The sequence below is a fragment of the Pan paniscus genome, chromosome 6, assembly GCF_029289425.2.
Source record: "Pan paniscus chromosome 6, NHGRI_mPanPan1-v2.0_pri, whole genome shotgun sequence".
NCBI classification, from domain to species: Eukaryota; Metazoa; Chordata; class Mammalia; order Primates; family Hominidae; genus Pan; species Pan paniscus.
The window spans coordinates 104,370,022-104,392,120 of NC_073255.2; positions in this window are offsets into that span (position 1 = coordinate 104,370,022).

A 22,099-nucleotide genomic window follows, 5' to 3' on the forward strand; every position below is an offset into this window, starting at 1 on the left:
TAAGTTTTTGTATTTTTAGTAGAGATGGGGTTTGACCATGTTGGCCAGGATGGTCTTGATCTCCTGACCTTGTGATGCACCCACCTTGGCCTAGCAAAGTGTTGGGATTACAGGCGTAAGCCACTGTGCCCAGCCCTACTGTTTGTTTTAAAAACTCACTAGGTTATTCTAACACCTTGCCAAGGTTGAGATGTTCATTTTATAGGAAAGAGACATCCGTTCTATATATGAAAAAGATTCTATTGTTGTTAGATCGGCTTATCACTTGAATAGCTTCAATTATTTCAACCCAGCTGTATAAGTTGCTCTCACCTGCTCATTGGTGAGGGGGTAAGGGTACGCATGTGTTGGGATTTGTTTGTCTGTTTTCTTGTTTTTACCATTAGTAATAAATACAAATTTCTGAAAGTTTCACTGTTCATACCAATCTATCTCAGGATTGATTTTGCTTGCAATCACAGTCAAATTTCCCCTTATATATCCAAATTGTCCCTGCCATGAAATATGAGTAAGAAAAAAACAGCTGAACATAGCCCTTGACTTGTTGTTAGGCATTCATAACATTTATCTTAAATGGTTTTTGAATATATTGCCTGAAGTACCTAAAACTTGAAGACATAACACACTTTAATTAAAATTAAAACACAGATCATTTCCGGGCTGGTATGCTTTGGTTTCATATATTAAAACAATAGTATGCCTAAAATAATATAGAAGACTAATGATTTTTAAAAATGTGAGAATAAAATAAAAACATATGAAGTGCAAAATTTTAGTTGAAATATATGTATAATATAATCCCGGTTTTACTGGGAAAACTGTGCATCAATATATGTGGGCAAAAGACAAAGAACAGAAAATGAAGCGTTTACATGACTTATTTCTAGGTGATGAATGCAAGTGATCTTATTATCTCTACTTTCCAAATATTCCCTCAATGAAAACTATATTAACTAGGAAGTCAGATTACTTCCAAACTAGCTTCCTAAGCCAAATGATTCATTTAAAAAAATTATATTAGGTTCATTTTCTAAAAATATACTATATGTTATTTGCATTTTAAAAATAATGTAAAATTACTTATTTTACCTATAATTTTCTAATTGTTAAATTCTCAAATTAGAAGAGAAATGTTTTTGCCTATTTTTACTTTAGGAGACATGATGTAAGTTGAGTTGATTTGGCTTATGCATCTTGGCTGGATTCACACATATGCAGAACCAGGAAGACAAATATGTTCAAGAAGATGTAGCAAAACATCCACATGCCAACTTTCATTTTTGTCTACCCATTTCCTAACTTTTCTCATCTCTTTTTCTTCTTTGCTTTTCTCTCATTTTTAATTCACATGCTAAAAAGCAAATTTTAATTTTTGCACTTTATTAAATGCTATTGGATCAGTGCCTGCCATGTGCTAAGCTCCTAACATATAAGAAATAACTTATGCATCTTTTCTTCTTTCAGAGCTTATATGGTAGATATGAAGCGATATTTAAATCACTAGTGATTTCTCTATTTTTATAGAGTAATAGAAAAAATGTTGGTTGATAATTATTCTTAATTTAAGACCTCATAATTAAGAAAAAAATCTGCTTAATAATGTGAAATATAATTAGCATTTAGAACAAAAATAGGTCAAGTAATTTGATTTTTAGGAAAGAACTGTAGGGTAAGGACAAAGGAGGTTTAAAGGTGAGAGAGAAGAGTAAAATTGTTGTAAATGAAGTAGAGGAAATTAAGGGATTTTAGACATTTCATCAGAGACATCCTGCATGGTTCAGAGCCGACTAAGATTTCTCTCTTAAATTTCTTTCTGCAATTATATCGATTCAAGTTAGTTAGTAGTTACCGAACAGCCAATTTGCATTAATTCTTTTGAATAAAAGACATTCATACATAAATCTCTAAAACCTAATTGCTCAGAAAATCCTGTCCTTAATAACTGTGGGTTAAGAAAAACATATTTAGGAAGTTTTTTAATGACATGCAATAATGCACATAATATTAACTGAAAAAGTGGAATACAAAGTTACAAATAAGGTGAAATCACAACCATTTAAAAATAAATGACTGGGTGCACTGGCTTATGCCTGTAATCCCAGCACTTTGGGAGGCAGAGGCAGTAGGATTGCTCAAGGCAAGGAGTTCAAGACCAGCCTGTGCAACATAGCAAGACCCCTGTTTCTACAAAATAGATTTAAAAATTAGCCAGGCATGATAGTGCACACCTTTAGTCTCAGCTGCTCAGGAGGCTGAGGCAAAAGGATTGCTTGAGCCCAGGAGTCTGAGGTTACAGTGAGTAATGATTGTGCCACTGCACTCCAGCCTTGGTGACATAGCAAGAGTCTGTCTCTAAAAAAATAAATAAATACATAAATAAATAAAATTAAATGTAAAAATTTAAATATTTTAATGAAGTTAAAAATAAATGTATACATCTAGGAAACTGACTGGAAATGAATATACTAAAATTAGTAGTTGTTAAAAAGTGACTCTTGAGTAGAAGAATTAAACATGATTTTTAGACTACTTCTGCATTATTTCCTATTTTCTAAAATGCTTGTTTCAAAAAAAACAACACTAGCTGTTCATTAATATAGTAGTACTAAAAGTATATACAGTTAGTGATGTAAAATAAAGCTAAAATAAGAAAATGTAAGCTAACAGCCCTAGACCAAATTATGACAAAAGACTTATTTAGACATGCTGAACTTAGAGATTAAAAATCAATACTACTTAAAAACAAATGAAACAGTCAATAGGGCACACTAGAATTTAATGAAGATACTTCACTTTCTTAATCATCTTTTTATAGATACAATTAGTCCCATAAAATGAGGGGAAAAATATACAGTTTGTGAGATCAAAATCGAAACACTTAGAAAACAAGAAACAGTGTAAGGTCTAGAGGTACTACTTCTCAAACATGTTGATGAAAACTCACTTGTTTTTAATGGATCATTGATGGTTCCCAAAATGAGGTCTTGACTGATGCACTGAGGCAGTCTATTATACCTTTTTTTTTTTTTTTTTTGAGACAGAGTGTTGCTCTGTAACCCAGTTGGAATACAATGGTGTGATCTCGGCTCACAGCAACCTCTGCCTCACAGGTTAAAGCGATTCTCCTGCCTCAGCCTCCCCAGTAGCTGGGATAACAGGCGCACACCACCATGCCCAACTAATTTTTCGTATTTTTAGTAAAGATGGAGTTTCACCAATTTGGCCATTCTTGTCTTGAACTCCAGACCTCAGGTGATCTACCCACCTCGGCCTCCCAAAGTGCTGGGATTACAGGCATGAGCCACCACGCCTGGCCTATTATACCATTTTAAGGTGAAAAATGAAACAGACACAAAATAATAATCAGAATGAAAGGTGATGTGGGGGATTGCTTTAGTCCTACTGATGCAGGACAGGTGACTCCCAAAGTAGAGATTAGCTGGCAAGGGTTCTTGGTTTTGCCCAGGAAATAATTCAAGGGCAAGTCAGAGGTAGAAGAAACAGCTTTATTGAAGAGACAGTCTTACAGCTCCTGCAGTGTTACAGCTCTGTGACTGCTCCTGCAGAGCAGGGATACCCTGTAGGCAAAGAGTAGCCACTCAGGGCAGTTTTGCAGTCATATTTATACCCACTTTTAATTGCACACAGATTAAGTGGTGGCTTATGCAGAAATTTCTAGGGAAGGGGTTGTAACTTTGAGGTCATTGGGCCATTGCCATGGCAAGGGGTGATAACTGGTTGTTGCCGTGGTAATGGTAAATTGACATGGCACACTAGTGGGGGCATCTGATTGAAAGCTGCTTTTGCCCTGGCTCTGTTTTAGCTAGTCCTCAATCTGGTCTGGTGTCCGAACCCTGCCTACTACCTTCACTACCTCCCTCTATCTTAGGTAAGAGCTTGTATTTAAATATTTCCTCACATGGAAACCTATTAAGTAAAAATGTCTTTCTACATTCTCTCTAATGACTTCTCCAAAGTTATACAAAAGGGAGATGCACTTTAGCGAAAGCTTCAATCTATAAAACAGGCCTTCAACTATTGCTTGAGTTATTGTGAGCACAATAAGACTAATCTTTTTTTAGGTTTCTGTTTTTTGCTGTTCATGCTCTAGCTTGTTGGTTTATTCTTAAAATTTGGCACCCAAAACTAAGGATTACTTCAGATATGGTCCTACCAGCAGGACAGCTTTTACAGAAAATGTATGCTAAATCCCCACAAATACTCTAAGTCACAAATTTCACCATACCATATAACCATAACAATAAAATTCTTAATGCACTCTTGGATATATATGCACACACATTCATCGTGAAAAAAAAATGGAGCATGAGGTGGGTTATAGGAAGAATAAATGCTTTGGAATTAGCTGGATGATAACTTTCAGAAAACAAGGATAGTTATGTGAAACAGTGACAGGTAAGTCTGGTCACTGAATAAGGGCCAGATCTTGAAGGGTCCTATACTGACTGTTCAGAAACCATAGAGAGCAAATAAAGAATTTTACATAGGAGACTGTCAGGATAAGATTGATGTATATAAGACTCACTCTGATGGCTGGGAAAAAATATGGTTTGAATGGTGGCAAAACAAGAGGCAGGGGGTATTTATTGGGAGATTGTTGCAATCATCTATTCAAAAATGATGACATTCTAATCTAAGATGGTGAACTTACAGAAAATGGTCAGAATTGGGAAGTATACATACAGAATTAGAGTCGAATTTGATGTGTTCTCTGAGGGAAGCAGAGGCATTAAGGACTAAGTCAGGCTATATATATATATATATATATATATATATATATATATATATATATATTTCTGAGAAAGGCTAGTGATATTTTAATTTTGCAAGGTTAAGCTAATCAGCATAGGCAATAAGTTTTACTAGTCAACAAAAGCAGTCATATCAATCCACTGGTAATTAATATCCAAAACAGCTAAAAAGCATTTTACTGAAAGCAAAATGTTTAGAGAAAATAGATATTTATAATAAATTATAAAATGTTTACAATAAGAATAAGCATATTTAAAGGAAAACAAATTTATTTTAACTTATAGAGCCAGTTAAAGCCTTAAAAATTTAAGTAGAAATTGAAATACGTGATGGTCATTTACCAAGACAGTAAATCTGCACCATCTTAAGTAGATATTCAATAGGCACCTGGATATATAGGCCAGGGTTTAGAGTGAAATCTTGGCTTGAATTTCATACACAGTTACTAAAATTATATAAGTTGGCAGTTGAAACCGCATGATCCTGTAAAATCTGAAGATGGATCACTTCCTGTGAAGTAAAATTGGTTCTTTTTAATGTCTTTCCATCTGCTTTCTCATTGGCATTATTGGCAACTGAGTATCAGACTTCTACTCCTCACAGCATCCATTCTGGAGAATACTAACTTTAATGAAAATTTTAATCATGTCTGAATATTCCAAAATTACGTCTTGTAATTTTTTAAATGACTTGGTCAATTTCTTAAAAACATCAATTCACTGCTATACCACAAGTCTCCTGTGGGTCAAAGTTAAAAGTACAGTAATAGTTTATTTGCTCTTGTTACACCTGGAGCCAGAAAAATCACAATGTCAGTTTCCTTCTCCATGATTCACAAAATACTCACACAGCCCTGGCTTCCCATAAATTGTTTAAAATGCCAAGTGTTCAGAAAAAAAAATCACCCACCTCATTTTTGTTAAACCTGCAACAGTAGTTCTAAAAATTCACTATAGAATTAATATCCTCTGAGAGTCTCCCAGTATGAAGTAGTCCTTGGTTATTATAATCAACCACCACCTATTCTAGAATATTTTCATATGATGCTGTTCTATGGTGAGTCTCGTTGCTGTTGCCACCCAGTATGAGGAAAATGTTCTCTCTAGGGACCGATTTGTAGTTTGAGTCTTTTACATTTCAGTGCAAAATTCTCTTGGATTAACTCCAAGAAAAACTAGCCCTAGGCAAGTGTCTGCTCTCCAACATTTAGTGATATTTATGATTACTAGTATACTACAGTTTGTGGTTGAGTGCATGTGCTCTGTAGCCAAACTGCCTGGTTCAAATCCCAACCCTTCCATCTTCAAGCTTTGTGATCTTGAGCAAGTGACTTGATTCTGTATACCTCAACTTTCCTATTTATAAAGAGAGATAATAATAGGATCTACTTCTTGAGATTATCCTAAAGAGTATATCAGCTGGCATGTGGAAAGTGCTAAAATAATACCTGGTTTATTGTATTACATAAGGGTTAACTATTATTTTTATTATTTGTAGTTATTAGCATTATTTTACCTATCCATCCACCTTTGAGGTAGGATTCCAAATATCTGGTAAGCTATTATCAAAAGAAATGAAAACACTTAACTTACTAATGTTGTCAGCTTTCTAGAGTGAGAGAAAAGGATGGGGGTGAAGCATTTCTACTTAATCCTTGTCAGCTGGAAACAATGCTAAACTTTTGTTCTATTATGGTGCCTGTACATTCGTAATATCAATCAATAATTTAAAGATATGTAATGAATATTTTATGAGTTATAGCTGTGGTCAGTCACTAATAATTCCCAGTTATGTGTAACTCCAGTAAATATTTAATGTCGTTAGCCAAAGATGAACAGGGTGGGGAGGAAAATATCATTGGCAAGTAGAAGTACAGTTTATTTCAAAGTAAAAACCGTTCCATGTCTCTAGAAGAATCAACCATTCAATACCATAAGGCAATCAGCTTTGAATTGCCCCAGCACCACTAGAGATATGGTTTTGTTAACGGTACCATTACCAGGCATTTATTGTGGTGGTGTTCACTTGCAAAGTGGCCTCTTCTGCTCGAACAGCCACCTCTCATCTTTAAAGTCACTCGAGGAAATTCTGGGTGCTGATTTTCAACCCTCTAAGGGTCTTTCAATGTCTTAAACTGCATGTTCTCACTTGTAGATGGGAGCTCAATGACGAGAACACATGGACACATGGCGGGGAACAACACTGGGGACTGTCAGAGGGTGGGAGTAGGGAGGAAGGGGAACATCAAGAAGAATAGCTAATGGATGCTGGGCTTAATACCTGGGTGATGGGATGATCTGTGCAGCAAATCACAATGGCACACGTTTATCTATGTAACAACCTTGCACTTCCTGCACATATACCCCTGAATTTAAAATTTTAAAAATACTTATTTAATATATAAAGATATTTTGCAAATAACAGAAAATATAACTTATATTGTTTATAAATGTTATTACTGAAACACTCAAAGGTAGGATTAACTACAGGTATGCCTTGTCACACTTTTAGCTCCATCTCTCTTCATTTCTCTCTGTTCCAGCCTCATCTATGTACATGTGACTTTCAGTCTAGTATTGATCATGGTAATGAGATGTCTGAAACAGTATCGGGTGCTACCACCACACAGAACTATCTGGATAATTTCTCTTCCCCAACCATGAATTAAAAGCTCTGAGTTTCACTCGGGACCAATTTGGATCACATGTTCATCTCTGATCAATTACTTTGCAAAAAGGAGTGATTTTATTGACTAGGTGTGACTACTACACAATAGGACAAAGAATAAATTATAAGAAGGCAACGAATCATGAGCACTATAATCATCTGTTTTTTTTATATGAATGGTGTCATTTCCAGTTTAATTGCATTTACATTTCTATGCTTGGTATTATATATCAAATATTAAGTATTTTAAGTCTGTTGTAAATTCAGATTCTAACCAATTACTGGATATTAAATAGCAGTACCCCCCACCAAAAAATACATTTCCTTTTTTTCTCCACCAATCAATGGAAATAATAGCTTTAACACTACTATTTCAGTTAGCCACTACTATGGAGCCAGGTCTGAGATTCCTATTCCTATCAAAAGTGTGATTTCCTTGTATTTAATGCAGCCAAATTACCATCAGTAGGATAAACACAGGGCAGGGTTTTCACAAATGTCGTTAAGGCTCTAGCTGAGCCAGCTGTCCAGTTTGAGTATAAGCTACATCAGTAAAAGTTCTCAGATCTAGTACTATTTATAGAGTAATTCTTGTTCAGATAATGAAAACTGGTGGTTAAAAGGGTATATATTTTAAAAGCATTTAGAATATACTGTTTTAACTTAATATTTGATGTATCTAATGATATTAATTATTTTAAGTTATTGAGAAGAAGAAATACTTTTCTTCCGGAGTTTTAAACATTTTACCAAAATATTATTAGTTCATTCAACTGTAAGTCATAAAAATATATAACATATAATTGTACCTATGATTTATTTGAGTAATGCATAAGCAATATTTGGCTCTGGATTCAATTTTGTAGCTTCTTTATATTTATTTTTTCTGTCAATATATATAGGATTTCTATTTATTTTTCAGAACATTAACTATAATTATTTCTTATGTGTTACCTTCAGGAATCTCTAATTGACTCAAAATCAGTTAATATGCTGAAATGCTAATTAGTTTTTTGTTCAGAGTTTACCATAGCACTATCATCTCAACTGATATTTCTCACCTGTATTTATCAAAGGCTAAAGTAGTAGTTTAAGTTTATAATAAAAATACATTATGAAAATCTTCGTTTAATAAATCTTAATGATTCTCTAAGACCTGCTTTCTTGTCTTGTATGTTTTTCAAAACTGGCAATTTTTGCCTGCATCACCTTTTAAAACAATCTAGAACTCTTTATTACATGAGCTGAATTTAAAATGTAACATTGATGAGACAAAAAATTTTCTCGGTGCCTTCAAGGTTTTGACATTGAGTTGTGAAAGTGTGTTATCTAAAAAGGCTTTGACTTTTTATGTAAATTTATTTTTTTCATGTTTCTTTGAATAATTCAGAAGTCACACATGTTGATTTTTGTGAGCTATAATCAACGGGTAAATATAAAATATTTATGTTTTTGAAGTTCTAGAATTTGCTGATTTTTTAAAAAAATAGCAATTTTGGATACAAGCTGCATTGCTACAAGAGGTTGCTATGATTTCTTCTTTGAATTTCTGATTCTAAATGTTGCATGCTCTGATTTTGTGCCATTATTTTTGTAAGAAAATGTGACACATTCTCATTTAGACCCAATTCTTCAATTTTGTAGAGTTGCTCTCTAATCCAATTTTCTCTATTGATGAATGACTTTAAATCTTCTGTAAGTCTCTGAGCAGCATACATATCAGCAGATAATTGCTCCCAGTTAGTGTTTAATATGTGAATCCCGTAAGTTTTGTTTTTTTCCAGCTTCTATATCAAACTCAATTTGTTGACAACATCTGGGCCATATTTTTGTTGCAATGGCAGGGCCTTTTTGAATATGGTTGATAAAATTTTTACTTTATCTCTATTGCATAAGTCACATCCATAATGGATCAGTTATAATTTGAGTTTGCATTTATTTAAAGTAGGAGAAAAAATTAGACACTCATAAAAAACCTGTAAGTGGAATTAGAGACTGTTATTTTTTATAGTGCTCTAATCCCACACATAATTCAAAAACGTTTTATATAGCAAATTGATTTACATGTCTTTACGAACATGTAACAGTTTTAATGCCAACAACTCTCTTTTCCCACTCATATATTATTGTTTTTCACTATTAATTAAAACAAATGATTAAATTAGTAAATAAACAACTGTTGTGGCAGGCAGACTCAATGATGCCTTCAATGATTCCAGTCTCCTAGGATTCATTCCTTGTATAATTTCTTCCCCTTGAGTCTGAGCTATCTAGTGTTTTGCTTCTAATCAACAGAATATGACAAAGGAAAAGGGATGTCACTTTCGTATTAACATACATAAAACAATGTCTCCTGTCTTGCTTTCAGATGCTATTGCCTTCTTGGCTTATGTGCTTTAATGAAGCTAGCTGCCATATTGGAGAAACAAACATGACAATGAACTAAGAGTAGACTCCATCTAATAGCCAGCTAGAAACCAAGGTCCACATTTCAGTGACTCTCAAGCAAGTGAATTCTTCCCACAACTGCATGAATTTGGAAGCACATCTTTTCCCAGTTGAGCCTTCACATGAGACCTAATCCTGGTAAATAACTTAAATGCAGCCCTGTCAGAGACTCTGAAGGATAGCACCAGGTTAAGCTGCACTCAGACCTCTGACCCACTGGAACTATAAGACAATAAATGTGTGTTGTTTTGAATCATTAAATCTGTGGGGATTTGTTACACACCAATAAAAATCTAACACTGTTGCCATAAATAAGTTTGAGAAAAATCAAAGCTATCTGGATAAGTTCAACTAACAAAGGCAGAGTAACTGATATGCCAGGGACTAATTCACTACAATTGTGCAATCAGGATCTTCAGTCATTGGTTCTTACAGAGTGAAAGGACAGCATTGAATTCTGGTAAGTCCATGAGGTAGAGGCATACTGAAAGTTTTAAGCACTTTACAAAATGAGCTCATTCATACAAAAGTGTATTGAGCACCTACTAATTTACACAAACCTAGAAACTGGCTGTGCAATGAAGACCAAGAAAGACAAAATTTCTGCTCTTGTGGAGCTCACATTCTTGTTAGGTGTACAGTAAAAGTAAACAAAACTAAAAAGGATTTCAGAATATAAGTTCCATAAGAGCAGAAATTTCTCTCCTTTTACTGTTGTGTTACTTTCAGCCCCTTCAACAGTGCCTGACACATTGTAGGTGCTGAAAAAAAAGTTCTGTAAATAAATATTGGTAGTAGTAAATGAAATGAAGAAAACCAAGATAGTACAATGAAATAGAGTGACTAGAATTGTTACTTTAGATGGAAGAGTTAGAAGCCTAGCAGAGAGGCTGATATTTGAGTCGAGACCTGAATGATGAGATGGAGGCAGCCTCTTGAAGATATAGGAAAAGAGGATTTTGAAGAGAGAAAGTGACAAGAGAAAAGACTGAGGATTTCATGTGCCCCCGTGGCTGGGGCAAAGTTCACATGTAAGCAAAGCAAATCAACCTGTCCAACTATTAAACCAATGAAGCTATAAACAATTATACTTCCTGAGGAGTCCTTTAACATAAGCAGAAAATATCTTTAGAATATTCAAATACTCCCCTAAAATTACAAATAACTTTCCTTTGTGAGAGTGATAGGAAACATAGTTAATGCCTACTATGAGTTTAAATAGCTTCTAGTTAAGAAAGTCATTAGCATTATGATTTTGTAAACTGAACATTCATTAAAGTTGTACCTTAATATGAGTGTGATTTTATTGTCATTAATTTATTTTCTTTCTAATTTATCATTCTAATGTAGTACAGCATTCCCACTCATCATTTCATTTGTACTTTTTCTAAGAATCATTTTCTTAAGCAAAGAGGCAAATGAGAAGGTTAATGTAACACTGGAGTTGTTTATTACATAAGAAACTTCTCTACGTCTCAGAATGATAATTCTAAAAATATTTTCATATATTGTCTTTGCTCTTATGCAAGTTTAACAAAAATTTCCGTAGAACAAGGAAATTCAGGGGTTTTTGACTACTAAAAATATAATTTGGCAAGTTTTTCAGGAAAAATATTAGAACTGAAAAAAATTAAATTTTTTAAATCTACCACCCTGTTCCAAGAAGAGCTGCATTATACTTCATCCTGACCAGATCTGTAGCAACTCTATTTGATGGACTTCTTTTTCTGTTTTTATTTTTTAACTGATACATTGTAATTGTACATGTTTGGGGGTACAATTTGATGTTTTGATACACATCTATGTTGTATAGTGATCCAGTTAGGGTAGTTAGTGTATTCATCACTTCGTGCATTTATCATTTCTTTGTAGTGACAATATTCAAAAGCCTCTCTTCTAACTATTTTTTAATGCACAATATTTTATCATTAACCACAGCCACCGTACTATGTGATAAAATACCAGAATTATTTATTCTATCTAATTACAACTTTGTAGCCTTTGACCAACCTGTCCTCATCTTCCCCTCCCTTCTCCTTACCTTAGTCTCTGGTCATTACTGTTCTACTCACTGCTTCTGTGATATCAACTTTATGTTTTCAGAGATTCCACATATGAGTGAGATCATAGGGTATTTGTCTTTCTGTGGTCTGGTTTATTTCACTTAATGAGACATCCTCCTGGTTCATCCATGTGGTCACAAATGACAGGATTCATTCTATTTTATGGCTGAATAGCATTCCATTATGTATATATGCCAAGTTTTTTGATCCATTCATCTGATGTAGTCCATACCTTGGCAATTATAAATAGTACTGCAATAAACATGGGAGTGCAGATACCTCTTTGATATACTTATCTCATTTCTTTTTTATGTAAACCCAGTAGTGAGACTGCTGGATTATATTGTAGCTCTATTTTTAATTTTTTGAGGAATGTTCATAGTTTTTCATAACAGATGTACTAGTTTACAATCGCACGAAAAGTGTGTAAGTGTTCTTTCTCCACATCCCTTGTTTGCCAACACTTGTTTTCTTTCCTCTTTTTAGTATCTCATTGTGATCTTGATTTGCCTCTGACGATTAGTGATGTTGAGTATTTTTTCATATACCTGTGGCCATTTGTTAAGTCTTCTTTTGAGAAATGTCTATTAAGGTTTATTTGCTCACTTTTAAATGGGTTTTTGTTTTTCTGTCATTGAGTTGTTTAAGTTTCCTACGTATTGTAGATGTTAATTCCTTGTCAGATGTATAGTTTGCAAATATTTTCTCCCATTTTGTCAGTTGTCTCTTCACTGTTAGTTTCCTTTGCTTTGCAAAAGCTTTTTAGTTGATGTAATCCCATTTGTTTATTTTAGCTTTTGTTGCCTGTGCTTTTGAAGTCTTATTTTAAAAATGCTTGACAAGATCAATATCATGAAGTGTTTCCCCTATGTTTTCTCCTAGTAGTTTTATAATTTGGGGTTTTTTGTTTAAGCCATTAATCTATTTTCAGTTGATTGTTGTATATGGTAAGAGGTAGAAGTCTAGTTCCATTCTTTTGCATGTAGATTTTGAATTTTCCCAGCACCATTTACTGAAAAGACTGTCTTTTTCCCACATCTCTTCTTGGCATCTTGGTCTAAAATTAGTCAGCTGTATGTGTGTGAATTTATTTCCGGATTCTCTATTCTGTCCCTTTGGTCTGTGTGTCTGTTTTTATGCTAGCACCATGCTGTTTTTATTACTACTGTGTTGTAGAGTATGTTGAAGTCAGGTACTTTGTTCTCTTTGTTCAGAATTGTTTTGGCTATTTGGGACCTTTTGTGGTTCCATATGAATTTTAGGATTGCTTTTTCTATTTCTGTGAAGAATGTCTTTGGTAGTTTGATAGAGATTGCATTAAATCTGTAGATTCCTTTGGGTGGTATGGCCATTTTAACAATATTAATTCTTTTGAGCCATAAACATGAGATATTTTCCAATTTACTTGTGTTTTTCTTTGTCAAATTTCATAGTTTTTCATGTAGAAATCTTTCCCCTCCTTGGTTAAGTTTATTCCAAGGAATCCTTTTTTTATGAAGCTATTGTAAGTGAAATTGTTTTTATCATTTATTATTCAGTTAGTTCACTATTAGTGTATAGAAGTGCAACTGATTTTTGTGTGTTGATTTCGTATCCTACAACTTTATTGCATTCATTTATTCATTCTATTTTTTTTGGTGGATCCTTTAGGGCTTTCTATATATAAGTTCATTTCATCTGCAAACGAGGACAATTTAACATCTTCCTTTCCAGTTTGGATGCCTTATATTTCTCATGCCTAATTCCTCTGGCTAGGACTTCTAGTTATTACATTCAATAGAAGTGGTGAAAATAAGCATCTCTGCCTTGTTCCTAATATTAAAGAAAAAGTCTTTTTAGCTTTTCCCTGTTCAATATGATGTTAACTGTGAGCTTGTCATATATTGTCTTTGTGATGCTGAGGTACATAACTCCTATACCTATTTTGAGAGTTTTTATCATAAAGGGATGTTGAACTTTGTCAAATGTGTTTTCTTTCTATTGATATAATCATATGGGTTTTATCTTTCTGTTAATGTGGTGTGTCACATTTATTGATTTGCATATGTGAAACCATCTTTTCATTCCTGGGATGAATCCCACTTGATCATAGTGAATGATCTTTTTAATGTGCTATTGGGTCTAGTTTGCTAATATCTTGTTGAGGACTATTGCATATATGTTTACCAGGACTACTGGCATGTATTTTTCTTTTTTCTTTTCTGGTTTTGGAATCAAGGCAATACTGTTCTTGAAAAAACAAGTTTGCAAGTACTCCATTCTCTTCAATTTTCTAGAATAGTTTGATGATAATATTAGTCCTTCTTTAAATGTTTGATAGAACTCAGCAGTGAAGTCATTGGGTTCTGAACTTTTCTTTGATGGAAGACTTTTTATTACTGATTCAATTTCCTCACTCACTATTTGTCTATTTGGGTTTTCTTATCTTCATAATTTATCTTGGTAGGTTGCATGTGTTCAAGAATTTATTCATTTCTTCTATGTTATCAAATTGGTTGACCTACAGATGTTCATAATAGGCTCTTATGATTGTATTTTTATGATATCAGTTGTAATGTCTCTTTTTTCATCTCTGACTTTATTTATTTGAGTCTTTTTTCTTCCTAGTCTAGCTAAAGACAGGTTCATTTTGTTTATCTTTTCAAAAAGCCAAGTCTGTTTTTTTAAACTTAATTTTTTTAGTCTTTATTTTATTTATTTCTGCTCTGAGCTTTATTATTTCCTTATACCAATGTTGAGTTTTAATATGTTATGGGATTTTTTGTTCCTTAAAGTGCATCATTATGTTGTTTATTCAAAATCTTTCTCTTTTTTTAATGTGGCGTTTATTGTTATAAGCTTCCCTCTTACAACTGCTTTTGCCATGTCCCTTAGGTTTTGTTATTATATATTCCCATTTTCATTTGTCTCAAGAAAATTTTTCTTTGCTTTTTAATTTCTTCATTGACCTATTGATTGTTTAGGAGCATGTTGTTTAATTTTTATGTATTTATAAAGTTTTCAAAGTTTTTCTTGTTGCTAATTTCTAGTTGTATACCATTATTGTAAAGAAAGATACTTGATATAATCTCTCTTCTTAAATTTGTTAATAATTATTTTGTGGGCTAACATATGATCTGTCCTGTAAAATGTTTTATGTGCAATTGAGAAGAATGTGTATTTTGCAGCTGTTGGATAAAATGTTCTGTAAGTTTAATTACATTTGGTATATGGTGCAGTTTAAGTCCAATATTTGTTTTTTTTTCTATATGATCTTACTGTTAAAGTTCCTTACTGTTATTTTATTGCACTCTATCTCTCCCTTTAGGTCTAATAATATTCGCTTTATATATCTGCATGCCCCAGTGTTGCGTGCATATATACTTACAATTGTTATATCCTCTTATTAAATTGATCATTTGTTATTATATAACCTTCTTTATCTCTTTTAACAGTTTTCCTGTAGATAGGACCTAGGATGTCAGTTTGTCAGAGTGTCAGGACCTATGGTGTATTAGCTTTGGTTCTGGGTGGACTCAGTAGCATAGTCTCCATGCAGTGTCTTTACCTGTAATCCTCATTAGCAATACCTGTGATTGTTTCAGTGACCTAGGCTATGGAAGCTTGAGATGGCATTGGCGCAGTCTTGCTGTGGTTGTGGGCACTGGGCTGATTGTTGGGCCAAGCGTGTACAGGGGCAAAGGTTGTCAGGCTGTCTGCTGGACTCTCCTGGGAGGCAAATGGCCACTGTTGGGCTGGCTGTCAGGCCAGGCTTAGGTGCACACAGGCACGAATGGGCACAGCTGGCTGGGCAGCTGTGTAGCTGTCTCCAGGGTGGTGGGAATACCACCAGACTGGATGTTGGGCTAGGTATACATGATTGCAGTATGGTGAGGCAGCCCTATGACAGTCTGTCTGGGAAGTGGAGGTACTGGAGGACCAGCTATCAGGCCAGGTATGGACACATGTAGGCTAGACCAGCCATTTGGCTGTGCAGCATGTGTACACACAGGTAAGGCAGGTGGCCAGCTGGTTAGTGGCTTTGCTGCTATGCAGATCTATCTATTTCCTGGGTTGGGGGCTGCTGCATGGGTTTGGACATTGGGATTTCAATTGCTTGGTATGGCATAGACTTCAGGCGACTGGGGTTATAGTGCTGCAGACACTAATGTGAATGTGGTAAAATGATCATGGGTCTTACGGATTGAGAGAATCTGTTGCTACTATCCCTCAGGATTAGATGCACTCTAGTAATAAGTCCAGTTGCACGATGATGCCAAGCCATAGCTTCTTAGGTCATGGGGGTGGGAAGTGCTCAAGGTGAGCTCCTACTCTGGGGCAGTGCAGCTGCATGAACTCCTAGCCAATCAACAAACTGGCTTGGAGCCTGTGAGGACTTGGGTAACTCTCCTGTAGCAGGGATTGCTGGTGTTTGTGGCAGCAACAGGTACTACTGAGGAACTTCGGCTTACGTTTTCCCCCATGAGAAGTACCCCTGACTCTGAACTCATTCTCACTGGGGAGACAGTGTGGCAGAGGCAGAATGCCTCACTTCCATCTCTATGGTGCTATCCAGGGATTCTATTCTGCACAGGGAGTTGTTTATTCATTGTTTGGATCTCTTTCCTTGGTGTGGGAGGGATGATCACCAAGTAACTCTAGTCAACTGTCTTGCTGACATCTCTTCAGATATTTCAAGAAATCCAGTTTTCTAATGCTTAATTCACCACGTAAAGTCTGTGTAATTCTGTAAGTCATCTAATTTTATGATGTTTCATGTATAATTAATATATAAATTAAGTTCTTTTCTATTTATTTATGCATGAAACTATTACTGGAAAATAGTGGTTCTGATTATTCCCAATTAGAGTTTAAGTTTCAAATGTGTTATCTTAAATATAAACTACACAGTACATTGAAATAATACTTTGGGATATTCTGGAAGACTTCTCAAAAATAGCAGATGGCTTCTAGAGTGCTGACCAGTGTGAGATTCCAAAAAGGTAATTATCAGCATTGGTATTTGACACCTGTTATTGAATATTTAATGTAAGTAAAAATAAATGTGAATTACTTTTTTTCTTTATCACAACAATTATCATCATTTTACTCAGAGACATAGAGTGCTAGAAAATGACAAAGCTAAAGCAACCTAGATGAAATCCTCAACCCCTGTTGTAACATTTCCACATCTAAATCAAGGACAGAGAAATGGACATTGTTGGCAAGTGAAATGGAGTGTTGGTTTCTGGCTCTTAAGATTTTTCTAGCATTTTCCTTCACATAATGTTTATCTCTCAGTCTTGAAAACCTACAGGTAAATAATGTTCGCTCACCCTGATAGTTATCTCTGACCCCTCTCTTCAGAGTCACTACCACTAACTACTTTTTTTCAGGGAATATTTTACATATTCTCATGCACATAGTTCACTCAGCTATGTCATGATTCCACCGTTTTCCATTGGCTTAATCTATATCTTCTGCTGAGGCTTTAAATGCCTCTAGAGTGACTCCAAGCCATTGAGTGCTCCAGTCATTTTAAGACTGCAAACGCTATTTCCTTTTGATGCTCTGAAGCTTGTCCATAAAAATATGCTTTACCAAAAAGCTTAGAGCTGAGTCTGTATATGGAAAGTGTCATAAAAGAGTTAGCGACTATAAATGTTACTACTAATACTATTTCTACAATTACTACTATTTATCATGTTCGTATATTCTGGTTAAAGCCTTATACTCATGTAATTATTATCCATTCTGGGTTTTACCAGTGATCACAAATGGGGAAATTATCTGCCCAATTTTCTCCCTCTTTTCTCATCAGCAACACACTCAACTTTTAAGCAAGAGTTATAAAATAGTATTAACTTTGGATTCCTGTCTTTCAGAAATGTATGCTTTTATATGTTTACTATATCCTTTCCTGAGGGTTCAGGTTGTAGTTTGTTGGAATAATTTTAACATTGATTTGAATGATAAATATTATACAATACATTTCACCATCCCTCTCCTCCAATTCTGAGATATAACGCTAAGATCACGTTTGTGGGCTTCATGTCTATTTCTTCAAAGTGAGTTTTTTTTAAAGATATTTAAGTCCTATTAAAATAAGCCATGAGGAAGCCCTACCACACCAATGCTATAGAAATAACTGAAAAATGTCTAAATTCCAGAGCTAATATACTTATAAACATTATACTTTAGATAATCATTCTATGAAATAAGAAACTTGCATTCTTTTTCCTTTTAATTAATATTGAAATTAATACATGCCAAAATTCTTGAATCCAGTTTCAGCATATCTTCATCCATCCATGACTATGATACTCTGTAAGGATGGCCTTAACTATTGTGTTAGGCCAACCTCACACTCACAACTGCCATATCACTAACTCTAATATTTTCCAACATACTCTATGAAATGTACATTTGCCTGGAAAATAATTACAATGTACTGCATACTATTTGATTCAAAGCCATGCTGTATAACAAGCTCTTTATTTATAAGTTGCTTGAAAAAGAAATCTGCACCAGAGAAAGGTAAATGTTAAAATCACAACTATAAAAAATGATGAGTTAATTTACAAGTAAACATTAGCTATTAGACTAAAATATGTATTTTAGATAATTTAACATGCACAATTAATATTTAATAATGTTATGAGATCTGTTATTTTGTGACCTAATATCCCAGCTAGAAACTGTGGAAACAAGAAAATTCAAGGTCCCACAGTCAATTATTAGATATGATATGAATGTGAATATCATTCTTCCTTTAATCGAGGGCTAAGAGAAATCTTAAGAAAGCAGGGCATCCATTTTTCTGCCCTGAGGTAGATTTACAAATACTAAAGTAATGCACTGTCCTGATTCTGAAGATGACACTGCTGCCCATTATGAGTGAGTCAGATTATTGCAGTATTTTTCCATTTGCAGTGAGGTTTTTTTTTTTCCTATTTTACCCCTTTTTATCAGACAATGATTTACTAGATCAGATTGAAGGTCCCCAAATGCACTGAAATCAGTTAACCCTCTCAACAGAGAATAAACATAAAATCACACCCCAAATCATATTAGAACAGTGATCTAACAAACTACCCACATACATGGAGTCCAAGTTATAGTATTCACTTATTTCCTGTAGAAAACAACATTCTCAGTGGGACAGTGAAGCATGTTCTACAATGAAGGATTCACAGTCAATAAATAATGTTATTTCTTTTCCAAGTTTAGAAACAATAAGAAATACAGGTGTCAGAGATGAAAATGGCAAGCATGTTTAGTGGAAACAATGGGCTTACTAATGCTTCACCCTCCATTCACACTCCCAGTGCCTAGCATAATGTAAGGCAACCAAGACTGGGTGTCATGGCGCATATCTGTAATCCTCGCATTTTGGGAGGCTGAGGCAGGAAGATCACTTGCATCCAGGAGTTCGAAACCAGCTTGGTAACATAGTGAGACCCTCGTCTCTACAAAAAATAAAATACTAATTAGCTGGGCATGGTGGCACATGCCTATAGTCCCAGCTACTTGGGAGGCTGAGGTGGAAGGATCATTGAGCCCCGGGGGGGCAAGGCTGCAGTGAGCTGTGATCATGCTACTGCACTCAGCCTGAGTGACAAAGCAAGACCTGTTTCCAAAAAAAAGGCATTTTATCTCAAGGCAGAGTACTGACCATAGTACATTCTCAATAGGCAGATGAATGCAAAGTTGACTAGTAGTGGCCACACTTCTAGTAATCATTGTATTAATGTTATATCCATCTGCCTATGGATCTCAGCATCTCAGTTCCTTCTGTTAACTCATCAGCCAAAAATATTACTTCCCCCTTTCTGGAATGCAGTAGAAGAAGGAGCTGCAAGAGGCTGGAACTGTTTTTCTCATTCACACCTGTCCTAAGGAAGAAAAAAAAGGGGGGACTTCGTCTTCTTTCCTTTAGAAACATGGGGAGTGGAGAATAAATGTTCCTACCTTCAACACTAAACATAAAATACCATCCACTTTCTATTAGTTCTCTACTAAAAGGATTGCTTAGTTTATATTTTTTCTTTTATTATCTATGTTCATTTCAATATCTCTTTCATTACTCAACCTCAGGAGAGTGATACATAGAAATCCCAGAAAACAACTGTATCATGGCATAATTAGAAAGTAGTTTACCCTTCATTGATATGAACTTAAAATTCATGTGGCTTAAAGGAGTAGTTTTAAACAGGATAATAATTATAAAATCATATATTAAAGACATATCTATAAAACTGAAATATTTATCCTTGTAAGATTAGCTTTAGCTGAGCTGAAAAATAATCTCCTTAAATCAAATATGGCCTTTCCTACATATTTGCTCATAAAATTTTCTGGTAAATTATGATTATTTTAAATTGCACCATATGCATCAAAATTTTTAACACTGAGAATTACAAGTATTGAAGTCTTATATTTTTATACATTTTCCATCAAAGAAGTTTGAAATCCATACATTTTTATTTTAAAAACAGTTTAAATCTATTTCAAACTGAACTTTAGTATTTTTTAAATGAATCTAAATAACTTGCCTTTACTACTAATCCTGGGAGAAAGAGGAGTAAGGAAAAAAATGTTTGACTCTTTGCTTGTTCCTTTTCTGTCACAAATTTACATTTTAATTATCCATCATATCATCCAATTGACTAGATGTTTCTCCATAGACCATCCAAGACTGACAGAAATCCTCATTTGTGGAGTGAATGAATTATTTGTTCAGGCATGATTCCTCTGCTATCTCAATTTCTGAAATACAGAAAGAGGATAAGCACTATTAAATAACTATTAATTACACTTGCTCTATACTCCTTTATAGGTACCTAATTTAATCTGACACACTAAGGAAGGATTAGGAAAATAAAAGTATTCTGCAGTTCATTAATTCTTTGCAAATATAACAGATTTTATAAAAGCATTATATCTTACATAATTTAAAGGTTTTTGTCAAATCTTTGGAACTATAAAATTATTTGACTCAGTTTTTGGAAAATATTTTCCACATAAACTAAGAGGCCAAATTAGTTTCTATTGTCAAACCAGTGGGAGAAGTCAGATTCAACATTTTTAAATAAAAATTAAAACTTTTTTCCTATGAGAATGTCTGTATTTTCCATCTCTTCTGGAGTCAGTTTTATAAATAATGTATTCCAATAGATGATACTTTGTGAATATTTATGCCACATTTTAAATGCATCAATTTTTTAAATCTTAATTTTGAATTGCAACCATTGGCATTATAGAATGATCTTTTTCCTTGTTTCTTTGCCTGTATTTACAGGAAGGGGGCAAACTGTAACTTTATTTTGTCTGCTGGCAAATGCATCCTTCCCTAGGAAACTTTTGTTATATTGAGCTGAAATTTTCAGGGATGTGAAACACAAACTCTGCAAGGGTGTCACTAGAACAGTGATCCGACAAAGTACTCACATATGTGGATTCTCTGTTATGGTATTCACTTACTTGATGTAGATTCCTACTTCTACCCTTTGGTACCTGGACCAGTGTATTTTACCTGTTAATGGCACAGAACTATATATGGCTGCTATTTCAAAATATACACCTAAACTGGATACTTCTGTATACCTTTCAGGGGTCATTCCAATATTTTATCAGTTCTGAAGCTCCTAGTTAATGTGGAAATGGTCACGTGCTCCTTGTTAGACCTTTATTGCAAAGTGGGCCACTTAATCTGAAGCAGTGTCATGTGGGGACTCAAAATGTTAAAGCATTCTGCATATCTGAGGCCTCAGACAGTGGTGCTGATTGAGGCACTGAAGGCAAGCAAACTAAACTTATACCAGAAAACATGTCAATCACACAAACGACAAATATCTGCTCCCTCTAACGTAGGCGAAGTCTCAATACCACAGAAGGCTGACTGGTGTCCTCAACTCACTACTGGTCTCTGCTGCTGACAGATCAAGCATTCAGCTACAGAAATAGGCTAAGCGAACCTTGTGACAGGAGACTGATGCTTTAGGGCCTAGGAAAAATGTCCACCCTGCAATCATAATCATTCAATTCACGGTCTTATAACACAGTCACTGGTATATGCAAGGACAAAGACTAGACAGATCATCATGTATAGCTGATTGTTCAGTACCACCTCTATTTTGAAAGTCTGTCATGGGCATTGTTGTGGATGC